Genomic DNA, 10,000 nt, shown 5'->3' on the forward strand with positions numbered 1-10,000 from the left:
TCGAATAAGATAGCTTTATATGTATGAATCGAATGATGTTATGAACATCATTACTACCTTAAGTTCCTTGGATGAACCTACTGGAAAAGAGAAAAATGGATCTAGCTTCAATGGATCCTTGGATGGCTCAAAGTTCTTGAAGCAAAATCATGACACGAAAACAAGTTCAAGTAAGATCATCACTTGAAATAAGATTGTTATAGTTATAGAAATTGAACCAAAGTTTGAATATGATTATTACCTTGTATTAGAATGATAACCTACTGTAAGAAACAAAGATTTCTTGAGGTTGGATGATCACCTTACAAGATTGGAAGTGAGCTAGCAAACTTGAAAGTATTCTTGATTTTATGAAACTAGAACTTTTGGAATTTATGAAGAACACTTAGAACTTGAAGATAGAACTTGAGAGAGTTCAATTAGATGAAGAAAATTGAAGAATGAAAGTGTTTGTAGGTGTTTTTGGTCGTTGGTGTATGGATTAGATATAAAGGATATGTAATTTTGTTTTCATGTAAATAAGTCATGAATGATTACTCATATTTTTGTAATCTTATGAGATATTTCATGCTAGTTGCCAAATGATGGTTCCCACATGTGTTAGGTGACTCACATGGGCTGCTAAGAGCTGATCATTGGAGTGTATATACCAATAGTACATACATCTAAAAGCTGTGTATTGTACGAGTACGAATACGGGTGCATACGAGTAGAATTGTTGATGAAACTGAACGAGAATGTAATTGTAAGCATTTTTGTTAAGTAGAAGTATTTTGATAAGTGTATTGAAGTCTTTCAAAAGTGTATAAATACATATTAAAACACTACATGTATATACATTTTAACTGAGTCGTTAAGTCATCGTTAGTCGTTACATGTAAGTGTTGTTTTGAAACCTTTAGGTTAACGATCTTGTTAAATGTTGTTAACCCAATGTTTATAATAACAAAAGAGATTTTAAATTATTATATTATCATGATATTATGATGTACGAATATCTCTTAATATGATATATATACATTAAATGTCGTTACAACGATAAACGTTACATATATGTCTCGTTTCAAAATCATTAAGTTAGTAGTCTTGTTTTTACATATGTAGTTCATTGTTAATATAATTAATGATATGTTTACTTATCATAATATCATGTTAACTATATATATAACCATATATATGTCATCATATAGTTTTTTTTACAAGTTTTAACGTTCGTGAATCACCGGTCAACTTGGGTGGTCAATTGTCTATATGAAACCTATTTCAATTAATCAAGTCTTAACAAGTTTGATTGCTTAACATGTTGGAAACATTTAATCATGTAAATATCAATCTCAATTAATATATATAAACATGGAAAAGTTCGGGTCACTACAGTACCTACCCGTTAAATAAATTTCGTCCCGAAATTTTAAGCTGTTGAAGGTGTTGACGAATCTTCTGGAAATAGATGCGGGTATTTCTTCTTCATCTGATCTTCACGCTCCCAGGTGAACTCGGGTCCTCTACGAGCATTCCATCGAACCTTAACAATTGGTATCTTGTTTTGCTTAAGTCTTTTAACCTCACGATCCATTATTTCGACGGGTTCTTCGATGAATTGGAGTTTTTCGTTGATTTGGATTTCATCTAACGGAATAGTGAGATCTTCTTTAGCAAAACATTTCTTCAAATTCGAGACGTGGAAAGTGTTATGTACAGCCGCGAGTTGTTGAGGTAACTCAAGTCGGTAAGCTACTGGTCCGACACGATCAATAATCTTGAATGGTCCAATATACCTTGGATTTAATTTCCCTCGTTTACCAAATCGAACAACGCCTTTCCAAGGTGCAACTTTAAGCATGACCATCTCTCCAATTTCAAATTCTATATCTTTTCTTTTAATGTCAGCGTAGCTCTTTTGTCGACTTTGGGCGGTTTTCAACCGTTGTTGAATTTGGATGATCTTCTCGGTAGTTTCTTGTATAATCTCCGGACCCGTAATCTGTCTATCCCCCACTTCACTCCAACAAATCGGAGACCTGCACTTTCTACCATAAAGTGCTTCAAACGGCGCCATCTCAATGCTTGAATGGTAGCTGTTGTTGTAGGAAAATTCTGCTAACGGTAGATGTCGATCCCAACTGTTTCCGAAATCAATAACACATGCTCGTAGCATGTCTTCAAGCGTTTGTATCGTCCTTTCACTCTGCCCATCAGTTTGTGGATGATAGGCAGTACTCATGTCTAGACGAGTTCCTAATGCTTGCTGTAATGTCTGCCAGAATCTTGAAATAAATCTACCATCCCTATCAGAGATAATAGAGATTGGTATTCCATGTCTGGAGACGACTTCCTTCAAATACAGTCGTGCTAACTTCTCCATCTTGTCATCTTCTCTTATTGGTAGGAAGTGTGCTGATTTGGTGAGACGATCAACTATTACCCAAATAGTATCAAAACCACTTGCAGTCCTTGGCAATTTAGTGATGAAATCCATGGTAATGTTTTCCCATTTCCATTCCGGGATTTCGGGTTGTTGAAGTAGACCTGATGGTTTCTGATGCTCAGCTTTGACCTTAGAACACGTCAAACATTCTCCTACGTATTTAGCAACATCGGCTTTCATACCCGGCCACCAAAAATGTTTCTTGAGATCCTTGTACATCTTCCCCGTTCCAGGATGTATTGAGTATCTGGTTTTATGAGCTTCTCTAAGTACCATTTCTCTCATATCTCCAAATTTTGGTACCCAAATCCTTTCAGCCCTATACCGGGTTCCGTCTTCCCGAATATTAAGATGCTTCTCCGATCCTTTGGGTATTTCATCCTTTAAATTTCCCTCTTTTAAAACTCCTTGTTGCGCCTCCTTTATTTGAGTAGTAATGTTATTATGAATCATTATATTCATAGATTTTACTCGAATGGGTTCTCTATCCTTCCTGCTCAAGGCATCGGCTACCACATTTGCCTTCCCCGGGTGGTAACGAATCTCAAAATCGTAATCATTCAATAATTCAATCCACCTACGCTGCCTCATATTCAGTTGTTTCTGATTAAATATGTGTTGAAGACTTTTGTGGTCGGTATATATAATACTTTTGACCCCATATAAGTAGTGCCTCCAAGTCTTTAATGCAAAAACAACCGCGCCTAATTCCAAATCATGCGTCGTATAATTTTGTTCGTGAATCTTCAATTGTCTAGACGCATAAGCAATCACCTTCGTTCGTTGCATTAATACACAACCGAGACCTTGCTTTGATGCGTCACAATAAATCACAAAATCATCATTCCCTTCAGGCAATGACAATATAGGTGCCGTAGTTAGCTTTTTCTTCAATAACTGAAACGCTTTCTCTTGTTCATCATTCCATTCAAATTTCTTCCCTTTATGCGTTAATGCAGTCAAGGGTTTTGCTATTCTGGAAAAGTCTTGGATGAACCTTCTGTAGTAACCAGCTAGTCCTAAAAACTGGCGTATGTGTTTCGGAGTTTTCGGGGTTTCCCACTTTTCAACAGTTTCTATCTTTGCCGGATCCACCTTAATACCTTCTTTGTTCACTATGTGACCGAGGAATTGAACTTCTTCCAACCAAAATGCACACTTTGAAAACTTAGCGTACAATTCTTCCTTCCTCAATACTTCTAACACCTTTCTCAAATGTTCACCGTGTTCTTGGTCATTCTTTGAGTAAATAAGTATGTCATCAATGAAAACAATGACAAACTTGTCAAGGTATGGTCCACACACTCGGTTCATAAGGTCCATGAACACAGCTGGTGCATTAGTTAAACCAAACGGCATGACCATAAACTCGTAATGACCGTAACGTGTTCTGAAAGCAGTCTTTGGAATATCATCTTCTTTCACCCGCATTTGATGATACCCGGAACGTAAGTCAATCTTTGAATAAACAGACGAGCCTTGTAGTTGATCAAATAAGTCGTCGATTCTCGGTAGTGGGTAGCGGTTCTTGATGGTAAGTTTGTTCAACTCTCGGTAGTCGATACACAACCTGAATGTACCATCTTTCTTCTTGACAAACAAAACAGGAGCTCCCCACGGTGATGTGCTTGGTCGAATGAAACCACGCTCTAAAAGTTCTTGTAATTGGCTTTGCAGTTCTTTCATTTCGCTGGGTGCGAGTCTGTAAGGAGCACGAGCTATTGGTGCAGCTCCTGGTACAAGATCTATTTGAAATTCAACGGATCGATGTGGGGGTAATCCCGGTAATTCTTTCGGAAATACATCGGGAAATTCTTTTGCAATGGGAACATCATTGATGCTCTTTTCTTCAGTTTGTACTTTCTCGACGTGTGCTAGAACAGCATAGCAACCTTTTCTTATTAGTTTTTGTGCCTTCAAATTACTAATAAGATGTAGCTTCGTGTTGCCCTTTTCTCCGTACACCATTAAGGGTTTTCCTTTTTCTCGTATAATGCGAATTGCATTTTTGTAACAAACGATCTCCGCTTTCACTTCTTTCAACCAGTCCATACCGATTATCACATCAAAACTCCCTAACTCTACTGGTATCAAATCAATCTTAAATGTTTCGCTAACCAGTTTAATTTCTCGATTCCGACATATATTATCTGCTGAAATTAATTTACCATTTGCTAATTCGAGTAAAAATTTACTATCCAAAGGCGTCAATGGACAACTTAATTTAGCACAAAAATCTCTACTCATATAGCTTCTATCCGCACCCGAATCAAATAAAACGTAAGCAGATTTATTGTCAATAAGAAACGTACCCGTAACAAGCTCCGGGTCTTCCTGTGCCTCTACCGCATTAATATTGAAAACTCTTCCACGGCCTTGTCCATTCGTGTTCTCCTGGTTCGGGCAATTTCTAATAATGTGGCCTGGTTTTCCACATTTATAACAAACTACATTGGCATAACTTGCTCCGACACTACTTGCTCCGCCATTACTCATTCCGACACCATTTGTTCCTTTCGTTCTATTAACCCCTGGTCCGTAGACCTCACACTTCGCCGCGCTATGACCATTTCTTTTACACTTGTTGCAAAATTTGGTGCAGAACCCCGAGTGATTCTTTTCACACCTTTGGCATAGTTGCTTCTGATTGTTGTTGTTGTTGCGGTTATTATTGTTGTTGGGATGATTGTTGTAGTTGCTGTTGTTGTTGTTGTTGTTGTTGTTGTTGGGCCGTTTGTTGTTGTTGCGATTGATGTTGCGATTGTTGGGATAATTGTTGCGATTATTGTTGTAATTGCTGTTGTTGTTGTATTGGTGATTCTTATCACCGTTTTCCTCCCACTTTCTTTTGACTTGCTTCACATTGGCCTCTTCAGCAGTCTGTTCTTTAATTCTTTCTTCAATCTGGTTCACTAGTTTGTGAGCCATTCTACATGCCTGTTGTATGGAGGCGGGCTCGTGTGAACTTATATCTTCTTGGATTCTTTCCGGTAATCCTTTCACAAACGCGTCGATCTTCTCTTCCTCATCTTCGAATGCTCCCGGACACAATAGGCACAATTCTGTGAATCGTCTTTCGTACGTGGTAATATCAAATCCTTGGGTTCGTAACCCTCTAAGTTCTGTCTTGAGCTTATTGACCTCGGTTCTGGGACGGTACTTCTCGTTCATCAAGTGCTTGAATGCTGACCACGGTAGTGCGTACGCATCATCTTGTCCCACTTGCTCTAGATAGGTATTCCACCATGTTAACGCAGAACCTGTGAAGGTATGCGTAGCGTACTTCACTTTGTCCTCTTCAGTACACTTACTTATGGCAAACACCGATTCAACCTTCTCGGTCCACCGTTTCAATCCGATCGGTCCTTCGGTTCCATCAAATTCCAAAGGTTTGCAGGCAGTAAATTCTTTGTAGGTGCATCCTACACGATTTCCTGTACTGCTAGATCCAAGGTTATTGTTGGTATGTAGCGCAGCCTGTACTGCGGCTATGTTTGAAGCTAGAAAAGTACGGAATTCCTCTTCATTCATATTCACGGTGTGTCGAGTAGTCGGTGCCATTTCCTTCAAAATAGTTAAATGGAACAAGTTAATCATACAGAATATTAAGAGTAGTTAATAGTATTTCGTATCATAATATGAACTCATTTATAAAAGCTTTTTCTTCATATTAGCGTTTTATAAGTTTAAATTCGGGTAGTACCTACCCGTTAAGTTCATACTTAGTAGCTAATATACAATTCAACTACTACAATTCTATATGAAAAACTGATTATAATAATATTTCGCGTTCAAACTTTTATACAATATTTTACAAACTTACAATACCGCTTATTTTACATAAAGCATGAAATATAGCACACAATAACTTTGATACAAGATAGTTGTGAAGACAATTCTAGCTAGTACACAAGTCGTTCAGCAAAGGCAATAAAGACACGTAATTCATACGTCCAGAAACAAGTCATGCATTCTGGTTTTACTAGGACTACTTCCCATCCTTGGTCTTGTGCAACATAACCGTTATGGCCGTTGATAAGACAGCGTGTTGTAACGTCATCAAAGGGACGAGGGTTACGTAATGTCCAACAGTCCCGTAATAATCTAAAAACCTCATTTCTTACCCCAATTACCGACTCCGTCACTTGTGGAAACGTTTTGTTTAATAGTTGTAGCCCGATGTTCTTGTTCTCACTTTGGTGAGAAGCGAACATTACTAATCCGTAAGCATAACATGCTTCTTTATGTTGCATGTTAGCCGCTTTTTCTAAATCACGAAGTCCAATATTCGGATATATTGAGTCAAAATAATTTCTTAACCCGTTGCGTAAAATAGCATTTGGGTTCCCCGCAATATATGCGTCAAAGTAAACACATCGTAACTTATGGGTTTCCCAATGTGATATCCCCCATCTTTCAAACGAAAGTCTCTTATAAACCAAGACATTCTTAGAACGTTCTTCGAATGTCTTACAAACTGATCTCGCCTTAAATAGTTGTGCCGAGGAATTCTGACCGACTCTAGACAAGATTTCATCAATCATGTCTCCGGGTAGGTCTCTTAAAATATTGGGTTGTCTATCCATTTTGCGTTTATATACTGTAAAATAGACAAGAGTTAGATTCATAAAAAAAAAATACTTATTAATACAAGCAATTTTTACATATATCATAAAGCATAAGCACACTATATTACATATATTACACCACATGAATACAACTATCTTATTCCGACTCGCTTGTTTCTTCTTCTTCGGTTTTGGTTCGTTTTGCCAAGTTTCTAGGGATATATGATTTTCCCCTAATATGAGCCGTCGTTATCCACATTGGTTTAGAAAAACCTGGTGGTTTAGAGGTTCCTGGGTCATTGTTACAACTTAAGGACTTCGGGGGTTGACGATACATATAAAGTTCATCGGGGTTGGAATTAGATTTCTCTATTTTTATGCCCTTTCCCTTATTATTTTCTTTTGCCTTTTTAAATTCAGTTGGGGTAATTTCTATAACATCATCGGAATTCTCGTCGGAATCCGATTCATCGGAGAATTGGTAATCCTCCCAATATTTTGCTTCCTTGGCGGAAACACCATTGACCATAATTAACTTTGGTCGGTTGGTTGAGGATTTTCTTTTACTTAACCGTTTTATTATTTCCCCCACCGGTTCTATTTCTTCATCCGGTTCCGATTCTTCTTCCGGTTCCGATTCTTCTTCCGGTTCCGACTCTTCTTCCGGTTCCTCTTCGGGAACTTGTGAATCAGTCCACAAATCATTCCAATTTACATTTGACTCTTCATTATTATTAGGTGAGTCAATGGGACTTGTTCTAGAGGTAGACATCTATCACATAATATCAAACACGTTAAGAGATTAATATATCACATAATATTCATATGTTAAAAATATATAGTTTCCAACAAAAATGTTAAGCAATCATTTTTAAAGAAAACACGGTCGAAGTCCAGACTCACTAATGCATCCTAACAAACTCGATAAGACACACTAATGCAAATTTTCTGGTTCTCTAAGACCAACGCTCTGATACCAACTGAAATGTCCCGTTCTTATTGATTAAAAACGTTCCATATTAATTGATTTCGTTGCGAGGTTTTGACCTCTATATGAGACGTTTTTCAAAGACTGCATTCATTTTTAAAACAAACCATAACCTTTATTTCATAAATAAAGGTTTAAAAAGCTTTACGTAGATTATCAAATAATGATAATCTAAAATATCCTGTTTACACACGACCATTACATAATGGTTTACAATACAAATATGTTACATCGAAATCAGTTTCTTGAATGCAGTTTTTACACAATATCATACAAACATGGACTCCAAATCTTGTCCTTATTTTAGTATGCAACAGCGGAAGCTCTTAATATTCACCTGAGAATAAACATGCTTTAAACGTCAACAAAAATGTTGGTGAGTTATAGGTTTAACCTATATATATCAAATCATAATAATAGACCACAAGATTTCATATTTCAATACACATCCCATACATAGAGATAAAAATCATTCATATGGTGAACACCTGGTAACCGACATTAACAAATGCATATATAAGAATATCCCCATCATTCCGGGACACCCTTCGGATATGATATAAATTTCGAAGTACTAAAGCATCCGGTACTTTGGATGGGGTTTGTTAGGCCCAATAGATCTATCTTTAGGATTCGCGTCAATTAGGGTGTCTGTTCCCTAATTCTTAGATTACCAGACTTAATAAAAAGGGGCATATTTGATTTCGATAATTCAACCATAGAATGTAGTTTCACGTACTTGTGTCTATTTTGTAAATCATTTATAAAACCTGCATGTATTCTCATCCCAAAAATATTAGATTTTAAAAGTGGGACTATAACTCACTTTCACAGATTTTTTTTTTACTTCGTCGGGAAGTAAGACTTGGCCACTGGTTGATTCACGAACCTATAACAATATATACACATACATATATATCAAAGTATGTTCAAAATATATTTACAACACTTTTAATATATTTTGATGTTTTAAGTTTATTAAGTCAGCTGTCCTCGTTAGTAACCTACAACTAGTTGTCCACAGTTAGATGTACAGAAATAAATCGATAAATATTATCTTGAATCAATCCACGACCCAGTGTATACGTATCTCAGTATTGATCACAACTCAAACTATATATATTTTGGAATCAACCTCAACCCTGTATAGCTAACTCCAACATTCACATATAGAGTGTCTATGGTTGTTCCGAAATATATATAGATGTGTCGACATGATAGGTCGAAACATTGTATACGTGTCTATGGTATCTCAAGATTACATAATATATAATACAAGTTGATTAAGTTATGGTTGGAATAGATTTGTTACCAATTTTCACGTAGCTAAAATGAGAAAAATTATCCAATCTTGTTTTACCCATAACTTCTTCATTTTAAATCCGTTTTGAGTGAATCAAATTGCTATGGTTTCATATTGAACTCTATTTTATGAATCTAAACAAAAAAAATATAGGTTTCTAGTCGGAAAAATAAGTTACAAGTCGTTTTTGTAAAGGTAGTCATTTCAGTCGAAAGAACGACGTCTAGATGACCATTTTAGAAAACATACTTCCACTTTGAGTTTAACCATAATTTTTGGATATAGTTTCATGTTCATAATAAAAATCATTTTCTCAGAATAACAACTTTTAAATCAAAGTTTATCATAGTTTTTAATTAACTAACCCAAAACAGCCCGCGGTGTTACTACGACGGCGTAAATCCGGTTTTACGGTGTTTTTCGTGTTTCCAGGTTTTAAATCATTAAGTTAGCATATCATATAGATATAGAACATGTGTGTAGTTAATTTTAAAAGTCAAGTTAGAAGGATTAACTTTTGTTTGCGAACAAGTTTAGAATTAACTAAACTATGTTCTAGTGATTACGAGTTTAAACCTTCGAATAAGATAGCTTTATATGTATGAATCGAATGATGTTATGAACATCATTACTACCTTAAGTTCCTTGGATGAACCTACTGGAAAAGAGAAAAATGGATCTAGCTTCAATGGATCCTTGGATGGCTCAAAGTT

The sequence above is a fragment of the Rutidosis leptorrhynchoides genome, chromosome 11, assembly GCF_046630445.1.
Source record: "Rutidosis leptorrhynchoides isolate AG116_Rl617_1_P2 chromosome 11, CSIRO_AGI_Rlap_v1, whole genome shotgun sequence".
Classification (NCBI taxonomy): Eukaryota; Viridiplantae; Streptophyta; class Magnoliopsida; order Asterales; family Asteraceae; genus Rutidosis; species Rutidosis leptorrhynchoides.